Raw genomic sequence first — 13,382 nt, forward strand, 5'->3', positions numbered from 1 at the left:
GTGTCTAAATATGAGGTTCAGCTGAAAGCTCTGCAAAAAGCTAGTCGTGATCTTAAGTTAAGAGTGAACTTTCTCGCTCACTATCATATCTCTCAATAAATATCACAACTTTCCATACACGTTTAATGAGAAGAAAGGAGCGGTGCTGAGGTGGTTAGAGATTGAGTTTCTCTGTTGGATCTCGCGGTATTTGACAGCTTCCCTCCACTCTTTGACATTTGCCCCTCCCCTGCGCTCCGGGAATGCTGGGTTGTTTACATGACTGGCACACGGGTCAGGAGTGTGCTGGTGAGAGGGGCCTAGTGCAGAAAACACTGTCTGAAAACACGTACACATTCTGACTGGCTCTGCAGCACAGGCTGTCTCTCTCTCTCTCTCTCTCTCTCCCTCCCTCTCCCTCTCCGGAAAAAAAAAAAAAAAACACCCAAAAACTTTTCAGCGGTGCCACGCAAGAAGAGAGGCCCGCCGAGTCCACTTGTAGGAGCGACCTTGGAGAGGAAAGGGAGAGTGAAAACAAAGACAACCGCCATAACCATTAGGAGAAACTTCCAACGTGAAGGAGGAATAGCTTAGCAACAGAGTCCCACTTCCTGGTAAGAACGGAGACACGGTAGCTGACAAGTGAACTCATGAATGTGTACTAACTGGACGGCTAACGAACCACCTGTAAACTATTAACGCTACATACGTTTATTTTTGCTTTGTTTAGGAGTGTCGGTCTCGTGAAGCTCACACATTGCCACCGTTTCTACTGTCCACGCGATCTTGACACTCACTTGAAAAAGTTTCTACGAAGCTAGCTTAGCCTGTTAGCCGACTAGCATGCCGCATGGCTAACTTTCATTACCTTGAAATGACACCGTCGCCGCTGCCATTTAAAGTTAACGACATTGTAACGTCGGTATTACAGTTTGCGTTAGAATACGTTTCTCTTGACTTAGCTTTGAAGCCATTTAAACATGACGGTAGCATAACGAAGTAGCCACGTATTGATGCCATGCTAGAGTGTTGTTATAGTACACGGACACGGCATCATTGCTTCCTTATATGGCCTTTCTTATGCAATTACATGTTTTATTCTTAAAGATCAGACGACATGTCTGTGACACTGCAGAACATGTCTGCATGTACTCTGTGTTGTTCCACTGCTGCTGGGTTGTGTGTTGTTTATGTGTTGTTTATCGGTCTCTTCTGTAGAAGTACTCGACAGTGATAAATCTGCAGCAGCAAATATCCACGCACTGCTACAAGCGTGGACTACCGAAGAGTCATTTATTGAAACAAAAGATAAACAGAGTAACATACCACCATGCATATTGATTCAGGCTGTGCCATTATAAACACACAGGCCCATAACTTAGTTGCTGCTCCTCTACTTGATCTTTTAGAGAAAATGACAGTTTCAAAGCCGATGAGCTCATTAACTTATTACTATTATTTTGTGTGCCTCTGCATTGTAAAGTGAGCCTCACATATGCGTCCTGCAAACGTAACTTACAGACTACAAGCACTCCACTTATTTTGGAGTAGTCCAACTAGTCAGGGTTTTTGTTGACCTGGATGAATGAACCTTGATTTACTATTTCAATGGGACGATTTGATGGCCACTATTGGCCATAAACTGTTGACTTGACGCACACATTTTCAAGCGGATCGGTTGTTCGGTCCGCTCCAGGACTCGATTGCCTGCTTTCACACCAGCTCAAACGAACTGTGCTAACTGGGTAAATAAACCCGAGTACGTTTTAACCGAACCAAACGGGTAGGGTGTGAGAGCACACCCATTTTCAATGGAAATATGTGGCTAATGATTACAGTTTAAGTGTATTGTATTCTTCTTACCCATCGCTGCATGGGGAAAAACCCCAAGTGCTGCTTCCAGCTGTCTGCTTCACACGGATAAACACCATGAGAGTCATAGCCGGGAAGACGGTGTTTATTTGGAAGAGAACTACTGGTAGTCGTAAAGAGATGGTTTATTTGAATGAAAAATAAATCTAGAAGTATGTTTTGGGAAGAACGTGACTCACCGCTTTTTTTCTGAGTCAGAATGGTTATTGCAAAACCATTGGACCCAAATGGCTCATCTATAATGATAGTATAGATGTAATAATGAGCCTTTTAAAAGATAATAAGAAGAAGAAGAAGGAAATGCAACCCAGTGGCACAGCAAGCAAACAAGTAAAATAAGCCTCGCCTCTCCTAACCCTGAGCCGTTTTGGGGGCCACACAGGGTGAAAACAGGATGTCATGCCATGTTATTGTCGCTGCCGATCACAGCCAAATATTTCAGGCGTCATACTATTACATTTGGCTGCGCTGCAGAGAGATGATTCACACAAGAGTTAGTGGGAACTGACATACCTTGTTGACCCAATTATTACTCAGTTCTCTGTTGCCACATTCGATCACCGTCAAAGACAACAGGCTGGAGTCTGCCAGCGTCATCAGGTGATGGAGCGATGAACACCGGCTGGCTCTGTGAAGTTGACTATCAAGGAACGTGTCATGAACCGGATGATCAGCAAATGGCTGCCAAATGTTTGCATCCGAAACTGCGGTGAGGGACTTCTGCCAGTACATCCCGCTTTGAATTTCAGCTGACGGGAGGTGGATTGCTCTTGACAGCCTCTGGCAAAACTTAATTATTATTTGCCTTGTTGTGTTGTGTTGGATTTAATAATGGTAATAAGACTGGAAAAGAGTGACAGCAGAGGTGACCAGTAATGTTTAGCATGATTGAATCTGAAAGAGAAGCACATTGAAAGGGGAACTTTTTCATCAAAAATCATCCTTCACGTGCTATTTTACTGGATTATTTGAAGAGGCACCGATGATTGGCTATTGTCACGTGAGAAAGAAGTTTGCGTTCTTTTAGGGTTCCAGATGTACTGTATGTTTACCAAGCGCTCCCTGATTTAGCCTGGGTTCACCTGCATACATTGGCTGCCTATAGGCCACACTTTTAGTAGTTTTCTACTACTAGGACATTCAGAGTGAGACCTGAAATGCCATTCATTGGTGTGGAGAAATCTGCTGCAGTGTACCCACAGCAGTGATTTAGCACAGTGGAATTTACTGAATCGCTCTCTCCAGTGAGAGTTTCCTGTTTGAGCCCTGGAGCTGGCCCCTCTGCTGGATTAAAGATCAGATGAGACATTTGTCATCTGACCACTTTAACAGTCATCTTGCCTTTGGGTTTCATAAAGAACAAAAAAAATGTTATCTATGTGTTTTTTTTTTGTTTTTTTTCGCAAAGCATATTTGAAGGAAGATGCTTCCTAAGGCCATTTTTTGAGCTACATTAAACACTGTCTTCTGCATGATGTCAAAGACCGTGGCCAAGCATCTGTACTGAAATGATGCTGGCAAAGGTAGCAGATCACTGCTTAGGATATCGGCTCGTTTGGTGTACTTTCTTTGTGATTAGTTGTTGTATTATGAAATAATAAAAAGCAGGAAAAGCTCGATACCTTCCCAGAAGAATTTAGATTTGAGTCTCTCCATACCAGGCTCAGTTTGGTGAGAGTTTAGAGTCAGGTCTTTGGCAGTGATAGTGGGCTGTCTAAGCAGCTCCTTATTCTCCCCTCAAACAGCCAGTCAATATTTTTCATATCCATCTCCCTTCTATCTGACGAAGGGTCACTGATGTTTCAAGCTCTCGCGTATCCTTGGAGGATGCCTCGCGGCTTCTCAATTTCTCTGTGGCATTGATGCCTTTTCTCAATGGGCTGCGTAGTGCTCAGGGGGAAACAGACTACAAAGATATGCAAACTCAAAAATTACTGACCTCCGACCCTGTTTAAAGTTTATGAAACGCTTACAGTGCCCCTTGGTCAGCTTTTTGCCAAGACCACACAATATCAGCGTTTGTTTTAAACTACAAAGGGTGTCGGAAAAAAACCCCCAAAAGGTTTTATTCATGCTTTATTTATTCATCTTTTTACAATTTTGGTCCGAAATCTTTTCTCGAAATGAAACAACTCTCTTCATATGAAATGAAATTATTAAATGATTAAATAAAAGCAATACAATAAAAGGCATTTTCCCCACATACAGAAGAACAAAAAGATTAAATAACTTCAGTACGGCTGCCTCTTCAAAATGCGTACAGGAGAGGTTTCAAAATTTCAATAATTTTGATGTATTGACAGAAATAGCAAATGAATTATTTCGAGGCACTGACTTGACTGAAATAGCTGTGTAATGCTGCTGTTATAGTTATTTGGTACACTGACTCTTTTTCTGATTTTGCACCTTTTAGTCAGACTATTTGTGGACGGACTATACTATAGATATCCAATACTTAGTGTATATATATATATATATATATATATATATGAACCGTGTTTGGTGCCACTAAATAAACGTTGGCATATCGTGAACTGTGCTGGAAACGTGGCTCTCGAGCAGCGTCCTCCTTTTTTTATTTTTTTATTATTGGAGATCACTCTCCTATCGTCCCCTCTCTTTCTCTTTTGATTATCCACATGCACAAAAATAGAAATCCCTCGGGATACAAATTCCCTTTCACAGAATAATTACAAGATGCTATATGCCACTGTAAACAGCACATCAGTGACAGTGACAGGATGCATTTGTCAAGAGATGAGACAAAAGCAGTATGAATTTGCACTCATGAGCAGAATGAGGGAGGAAGGTTTTCGTGTTGCTTGCTGACTGTGCTATGGGCGTTTGTTCCAACCTCATCACAAATGAGTCGTAATGTTTCACACGGGGATTTGCTGCAGAAGAGAGCACGTTTGTCTGTTTTACCCTATTTCTCTGTTTCTTTTGTTTTCTTCTTTCACTTATCTTTGTTCTTCTCTGGTGACGTTGCGTGTTGATCTAGGACTAAGACCAGCTGATGCGTTTCTTAATTGATCAGTGTCTGTTTTGTAAAGACAGATTCTTTATCTTTTATCTTTTACCCATTGCACTCGGGGTATACCAGCTGTCTGAGAAAAAACAAAGTACCGCACAGTGATGGAAGCTACTGAACTGCTTCTGAACAGTTTCATTTAATGATATTCACGTCGTCATTGTGCGTCCACTGGAGAAGAGAGCCGAGCCATTAGGATTTAAAAAAAAAGAAAGAAGTTTTTTTCATAAGCGCATCAGAGCATCATGTTTTGCTAATGTGGGGGAAACCTTGTCTGTCCAAATCCTCCCTATTTTCCACAGTTCCACACACAGTTCCTCTCTCCATTGATGATATACCAAATAATATGTTGCACGATACATAATACCATAGGAGACTTCCAAAGGAGAAATTGTGATATTCTCTAAATGCAATGCAGACATAATGCATTTGACAGCTAATTACCATTACATGTATCATCATGAATCCACCGTGCATCATGTAGAAACATCTAGATATCACATCGGTCTTGGATTAAATGATTTGGATCAAGTGCAATCCACATTCTTTTTGTTTTCAGTCTCTTTTATTTCACAGTGCCTCATTTGGGTGCGGGGGCCATCTTTCTCCCCCCTCTCCGGCCTGTGTTTGTACCCTGACTCACAGCTGTCCTCCGCGGTCCCCCCTGCTCTCTGGGTTTGGCCCGGAGCTTTTAGGTCGTGGTCAAGGCCTGGGGGCACGAGGAGGAGTCGTAATGAGGAGGCTCCGCTCGACTCCTGCTGCCTAACCTACCCTTGAGCTCCTTTTTGTCTCGCTACCCTTCCACTACCATGCCACCTATCTCCTCTCCTCTACTTCCCCTTGATTACCAGCACCCCCTTCTCCCCTATTTAGTTTCTTCACTACTTCGTCCCACCCCTCAACCTCTGTGACTCTCAATCTGTCCATTCTTGCCTCTGCTCTGCTCCTCCTCCTCCCTGGGGGTCATCTCTCTCCACCTCAGCCTCCACCTCCCTGCCCAGCCTGGCCCACAGTCAATGGGAGGCAGGCAGCCCGACTCCCTCAGAGCAGCAGGAAGCGGCAGCAGCAGGGGTTAGCCCTGTATGGCGCTGCCGGCTGGCTCCGTCAGAAGTCCTGCCAAGCCAAGGATGAGAGGCCTTTTGCCAGTGCGGTATTGGGGCACAGAATGAAAAACATTTTACAGATGTCTGAAGTCAGGCATCGGAAGTCGGCAGCGGCTTACTCAGGCCTAGAGCAGAGGTGTCTTTAAGTGCAAACGATGTGCATGCATGTGTTTTTTATGTTGGATTTATGATAAAGAAAATGAACTGTAAGGATGCATGGAGGAGAAGGAGCTTAATAAAGTGGTCGTTGGTAGTCTGGGCATTTCAGGAAGTGGGTGTGTGGCAGTAGGAGGGAAGTAGGCGTGTCTCACTCTGGATTGGCTGGAGGAAACATGATTGATTTTGTTGGGTTGTGTTTAAAGGGTGGTGGGGGGGGGGGGGGGGGCATACAATGCAACCACACTGTGAGTGCCTGGCTTGGTTCCCAACCAGTTCTGGCCTGACAGTTTAACAGTGAATATTTAACATTGCGCCTCTCTGCGGGGTTTGGCTGTAAACAGCAGTCTGCAAGCAGCATAGCAGCAAAAAAGCCCGCGTGACGCTGGGCCTCGGTTTGCGAAGCCCACCTAAAAACAACGCACAGGCAGGAAGCACATCTTGAAGTTCTGATTTTAGAAAAAGGCAGATGGCATGGGCTGGCGGTGTCACACTGTAAAAAGAAAAAAAAGAAAAGAAAACGAGGATAGCCTGATGAAAGCAGCTCCCGCTCGCTTTGAACAGCAAGTCTGTCATGGTTGGTGTCTGCTGTGTGGCTCCGGGTCAAACTGTGATACGCAACTCCTGGAATTTGCGCTTTTTAAGTTTTTCATGTTCAAATCGTCTGAGGGGGAAAAACAGAGGGAGGGAAGGAGGGGTGGGGGTACAGGAAGTTTCATTAATATTAATATTCTGATATGTGGAGGAGGCAGAGAAGACCTCTCTGGTTTATCTGCTGTCGACCCCTGTTGTGGAGCTTTTTTCTCCATCTCTCTTTTTCTCCGTCTCTCTTCTTCTCTCGCTCTCTTTCTTCTTGAAAGACTTCTGTCTTTCTCTGCAGTTTCAGTTCAACTGACATATTTCTCCACTGATATACATACATTGACACTCAGATTCCTATATAGTGCTTTGGGTTAAATATCTAGTAAGAACCATGTATGACTTTGGTTCTGGTCCTGCTAAATCTCAACTGGATCCTGAACTCAACATTGGAAATGGGGGTTAAGACTCTATTTGCTATTATGAGCTGGATGAAAGCGGCTGTTGACATTCAGATATGTCCTGCTTTTCTGGGCTCTGTTCCCATCTCTGCGTAACATGTGGTTATGAACACATGTTTATGCGGTAGTTTGCTTATTTCTGGGGCCTATTTGTTGGCAAGGGATTGCCATTATTTTTCTCCATGTCTCTGAATTAATATTGTGTCCAGCAGAGTTTAACGTACCATTGGAACTTGTGGAACATGTTGCCGGTGAGAGGGAAGTCTGGGTCAGCCTGCTTGGCCTGTTGCCACCGCGACCCGACCCCGGATAAGCGGAGGAAAATGGATGGATGGATGGATGGATGGATGGATGGATGGATGGATGGAACTTGTGTTCAAAATAAACAAAAGCTGCGTTTGAAGACGAGTTGGATGCATTTGGATTCAGCTTTGGCTCAGTTAAGCTCCTCTCTGCCCCGATGTTCAGAAATGAGGCTGGTTTCAGGAGTTTTTACAGATGTTGGGTGATTGCAGTGCAGAGTCCAGCCTCTGTTTGAGGGATGGTGAAACAGGTCTGACATCTCTCCTGAACTGAAAAGGGAAATCCCTGCAGGCCCAGAGTGGAGAGGAGGGATAAGGGAGGAGGGCGAGAATGGAGAGAGGTGCGACCCCTTAGGGGTAACGTTATCCTCCCGTCTTCAGTTCCTCACACATACACTGGCACACACACCGGGATGCTCTGTCGGTGTGCCGGGTGATGCGCTCATGCAAAGAAGGATGAGTGCCCGAGGAATAAAAAAAAAAAGGCTAAAACTTTTTCTGTGTGCATTTGTGTGTCTGCCAATGCATTAACTCGCAAGTTAATAATTCCTTCTATGATAATGTATAATAATGCACATTTTTGAAGTGAGTGAAACGGTAGAATAAGCCTCATTTCTCACTTCATTGCCTGACACAGAAAACAGACATTTATTTTTCTCTCCCCAGAATATTGACGTGTCATAGAGTAAGTAAAGAAATACAAGCCAGCAGATTTAATTTTTTCAAGTACCCGTTCCAAAAATGCCGCTTGTCTTTTTATACACGTTACTCCTGATTTATTTTCTCTCAAAGGTACACCTCCTCTTCAAGAACGAGCCATATGTCTGGAAATGAACAATGTGCGCCAGCCCCGCGCCCCTGTTATTAATCATCACACGGCTTCTTTTTTTAAAATCCCAAATTCAAAACCTTGAAGAAAAAAAAAAAAAAAAATCTACCTTGAGCTGTTAATTTGGCTTCGCTTCGAAGATTTACAGATATGGTCAAACCGAATCGTCTATGATGCGATGTGATCCTAAGCCAGGATAAATAGCGCTACTGGAATCAACTGAAGTAGTTGCGTTATTGTCGGTTTCATAGTAAGGAGCGATTCTCTTTGGCAGTGTGACAACATCATGGGGTGTGTACACACAGTCGTATGCAGCAACAGTACTATATTTGACCTCTGATTGAGTAGCGGTGCTCTGGATCTGGTTAGAACATTGTGTGTGTGTGTGGGTGTGTGCATCTCTGTGTGTGTGTGTGTGTGTGCATCTGTGTGTGCGCGGCAGCCAGCGGGGCCTCACCACAGAAGCCACAGCAGGCTGACACCAAACCGGAGCCGGAGCAAAGCTTGATTTTTGTGGAGCCACATTCCCATGGGACCGCTATTAGTGTATGTTCAGTATATGCATCCAGTTTTACGTTCTCTTCTCTGTGTGTGTGTGTGTGTGTGTGTGTGTGTGTGTGTGTGTGTGTGAGGTTATGTGCATCACATTAATGTGTGGACTCACACTTTATGTTTTGGTCTCTCCCTCATTGGTTGAGCTAAGTTTTTTTTTTTATGGATTCAGGGTCTTGGAGGTTTCCTTTAGTGGCCCTGGAGATGCTAAAGGGCTGGGGTCCTCTTCCCCCTGTCCCCCCACAGAGTGAGCAGTTTGGGCCCAGAAAAGCCCTCAGCCCTCACGTTAGCACTCAGCTATGTAACGAGACATGCCTGGGAACTGCTCCTCTCACATTACTAACGACTTGGACATCTTGCTCTTGTCATTTCCTCTTAGACAAACTCCGATGCTGACGCAGGGTAACTGCTTCAAACTATCCAGGGAGAAAGGGGGGGGGGGACCTGCTTGAAGGGAGTTTGAGAGACTGCTGGTTTTGTGAAGGGAAAATGAAGTACATTCACCAGATGTTTTTTTTTTTTATGGTCGTTTCATAGATGAGAAACTCAAATAACAGGCCTCATCGTCTCCAAACAACAAAGAGATAGGTCAGCACTTTGTCTCTGTGCTAGAACCCAGTCACAGACAGAACTGCATTATGGGTAGAAGGCACTAATGCTGCTTTGGAATCGAAACGGACCGAAAGGTAGTTGTAGCTTTGTAATCTATGTACACCGATTGTACTTTAATTTCTCGTGTAAACAAATGCCGCATTGAGTCTTCTTTGTCACAGTCTTGTACCACATCACATGCTAATTTCTGTGTCTGTTGGTTGTTTGTTTTCTTGCAATCTTTAGTTCACATGGGCCATGTCAAGCTGCCTCCTTGTTTGCAGCTTCCTCTCCTCCTTTATAGATATTAATAGCGGACAAAGGAGGGTAATGTCATTTCAGAACCTGAACACCGTGTAGATGATGAAGCTCTCGTCTGTTGACTCCTGTTAGTATGATCACGAGGTTCAGAAATCAGCTGTACTGATGAACACCAGACTCTCTGTGTAAAACAATCCTTTATTTAGCATTCCCTTTTCTCATTATTCTTCATGAGATTCCCTCACATGTCCCTGTTTTATGTCTTTAGTTTTTATGTTGTATTACTGTAAGCTTCCAGCCTCACGGCCCCGTGGTACGGCATGTCACATCCGATCTCCCGGTGCCAGAGGTGATGAAGCTAATTTGGTGGTCAGTCGGTGACATGGCTAACAAACAAAGCCCTTATTGGTCCTGGAGCACTGGAAGCTCTGCTCTGCTGTGCAGCGCTCTGTTTTGCATTGTGAAAGACCGTGAGCTGTTGCCACAGAGCACTAATGTAACCTAAAGCCTCGGGATCTTCGTCATGCTGCAAACGTGTGCAAATCTGGGTGTGGATATTATGTTCAAATGTTCAGATGAGCTGAGAGGTGTGCTCTTAGAAATAGCCTAAATAGCTACAAAACAAAACAATCCTCGATACGGGCATTCTTTCCTCCGCTCAAGGTATTTCAATGTAGAGGCGTTGAAATCTAGAGGGGCCTGCACCTTACGATGCCTTCCTGTGATGAGATGTCAGGGTTTGCACATTAAAGTGCCACATGTGAAGTACATGTAAATATTTTTGGGCTTTGCAAAAAAATTGGACAATTGCAGCCCTAAATCAGCTAGCGTACCTAATTGTGTCCGTGTATACAAGGACCTATATGTTAACACTCTCAATCTTTTCCTCTACACTGGTGCACTTAAGTTACTGTGGCACCCTAAACGTTGTAATTCTGCTCTCAGACCATTGCAGGCCGGAGTTGGAACCACATCCATGATTGGTCCCTCAAACCTCTTAAAAACTTCACTTGCAACTAGATCAGCCGGTTTAAACTCGGTGTTCTTGTGTTTTCTTTACATATTTAGCATTGGGTTTCTATTTTAACTGAGGTGTGATGGCGATGTGGCGTTTTGAAGGGCTGTGAACGTAGTGAGGGTGTGCAAGCACAGTCCAAACCCCCAGGGTGCCCTCTCCTGAACGCCTGGGGGGTTCTCTGCTTCACACAGCTCGCTCCTTCGCACACTAAGCTGCTTTCTGAGGGATCACACAGCTGTCTTAAATGCAGCTCCGTTTTTGCATACTTTGCCCACACGATTTAGTCCTTCCTTACACAGTCAGCAATTTGTCATTATACTTTGTTTGTTCGCAGTGATTGACAGAATTAATTAGTTTCACCTAGGAGAAGGGGGGGGGGGGTGAGGAAAAAAACTAAAAAGAGAGGGGTAGTGCGGCTGGCGGTCTTTCTTTTGACTGATACCATGGCTGTCTGTCACTCTTCTTTTATCATTGAAATTGGAGTTTATATTTTACAAGCCTGAGTGGAATGTTTTTGTTTTTCAAGTGATTATTAGCATCCTCCTTGGCTGCCGTCTCCGGGCTGATGAAATGAGCACATCAAACGGAGCGCCGCGCTAACGAAGCCACGCGGGCTGGCGGGCTGGCGGGCTGGCTGGCGGGCTGGCGGGCTGGCGGGCTGGCGGGCTGGCTCCTGCCTTTTTGCTGTAAGGCACCTGCTGGAGTGACAGGCTGGCAACAAAGGGGCCCCTCGCCACAAGAGAGCCGTCAGTGCCGCCGTGGAGTGGGCAGGACAATAGAGCAGAGAGGTGGCCGGGGCTTTTAGCCACGTGCCAGCTCGTGTCGACAACGCACAGGAGAGGAGGAAGAGGAAGAGGAAGAAGCGGACTAGAGGGGCCGACACCTGCATCTCCTTGAGATCTCCTCTCAATGGTGGACATCTTAACTATACATACTGGCTGAAAATGCAAAAGAAACAGTGAGATAGGAGGGGATACAAATGTGCAGGTGTGCATGTGCAGGCAGACACGCGCGCACACACACACACACACACACACACACACACAGATGAAGGCAAGAGGGGAGTCCAGTGTTACTGGCTCATGGAGGGTCAGGCGAGAGTATTTATAAATACCTCGGTAGGTGAAATGTACACACTCTGGGGCGGAGCGCTGCGCTAGTTTATCTGAATTGTTGGGAATAAATCAATTTAGGCCTCACATGAAGCCCAGGCGATTTTGTGCTGTGCTATTTACTTCTGCAGTGAAATAATCAGCCTATAAAAATATGAAAGTGAAAAATGTAAAGGAGGGCTATAAATAGTAAGCAAGCAGCATCATGGATCACTGGCCTTGTAGTGTCCCTATGGACCGCAGCAGTTTTCATGTCTTAATTCCCCCCTTTTCTTTATCATATTGCTGCGCTCCCTCCACGAGGGAGAGGGTGAAGGTCTGAGTTGAACAACGGTATTATTACACTCACAGAGCACAAACATCACAGTAAAGCTTTTTTCTTATACAGCATGCCTCTTCATGTCAAACTTAACTCCAGACACGCGAACAAAGAGTTGGAAATATCAACCAGTTTAAGCTAATTGAGGACAGGTCTGCCAATAAGTACTGCTGGGTTCAGACCACACAATATCAGCTCGAGTATAGCCGGGCCGGGCAGACGTAGGGCGTCTGCATCGGGCACAACAATCGCGTTGGACGACAGCTGACTCCACATCTGGGACGCCTCACGACGTCGCGACAGAACGAATAGCATGTTAGAATCCATATAAAACATAGGATACCGCAATAACTAATATTGTTATCAGATTTTGTATCGACTGTCAAACATTGATTTCTCTATTTCCTCAAACGTCCAGTTTTGGTCCGGCTGTGGAGGTACGGAGGTTTGATCTCTGAGAGAGAGCGAGCCGTTAATACAGCCGCGTTTCTCCTGTTGAATAATGAATCCTGTTTGATGTCAGTGTTGTTGTTTGGGTCCTCTGTCTGGCTGTTTGAGATTCTTTAATATTCTCATGCTGAGTTGCGCCCTGATTAACTTTATGCTTTTGTAGCCAGATTTCGGGGGAACGGAAAAGTCTAAATGGTTTGTCTCCGCAGTGTGTTTGGTTGGCTCCGCAAAGCCTATTTTCAAAGGTTTGTCCCTTTTTCATCTTTTGTGTTTTTTCTTTTAGACTCGGAGACAATAAAGTTTCCCCTCTTCATTTTGTATTCCATCAAGTCTTGGACCGTCTAACTCAAAGACCTCAAAGCTGGGCTCACATGCTGAGGTGTAATTGGTCCTCTCCCACTCTCTCTCCCGCTCTCTCTCTCTCTCTCTCTCTCTCTCTCTCTCTCTCTCTCTCTCGGCTCGTGGTCCAACGAATACGAGTGCTCGCACATTTGGGCTAATGATTTGGAATAGTGATTAAAATGAATTGGAGAGTGCGGCGCTTCTGTAGAATCCGGACCCCTCCATCATTAGCGGTTCTCTTCCTCCGTGTTAGTCAAGCGGGGCTTTCAGACGAGGCCCGGGGTGGGCTTTCATGAGCACAGACTCAAAGATTTCTCCACTTCTTGTAATCATGGACACCACTCTTCTAGCACTTTCACTGTCGTCTTCCGACTCCTCAAAGGTGCCTTTGATTCCCTCACATCCTACACCCAGGCCGAATAGTG

General features: G+C 45.0%; 1 protein-coding gene across 4 annotated transcripts in view; it reads left to right on the forward strand.

The window, feature by feature from the left end:
• The first annotated feature begins 223 nt into the window (after positions 1-223).
• Positions 224-13,382, forward strand: part of nek7 (NIMA-related kinase 7) — a 54,698-nt gene continuing 41,539 nt past the window's right edge. Inside the window, exon 1 of one of the 4 annotated variants that reach the window (XM_076088253.1) lies at positions 224-593. The gene's annotated coding sequence lies outside the window, so the exon portion shown is untranslated. The remainder of the gene's footprint in view (positions 594-13,382) is intronic. The other 3 variants (XM_076088252.1, XM_076088254.1, XM_076088251.1) reach the window with 3 other exon arrangements.

This window comes from Anarhichas minor, unplaced genomic scaffold (assembly GCF_050575085.1).
Source record: "Anarhichas minor isolate MPS153535 unplaced genomic scaffold, ASM5057508v1 ptg000010l, whole genome shotgun sequence".
Taxonomy (NCBI): Eukaryota; Metazoa; Chordata; class Actinopteri; order Perciformes; family Anarhichadidae; genus Anarhichas; species Anarhichas minor.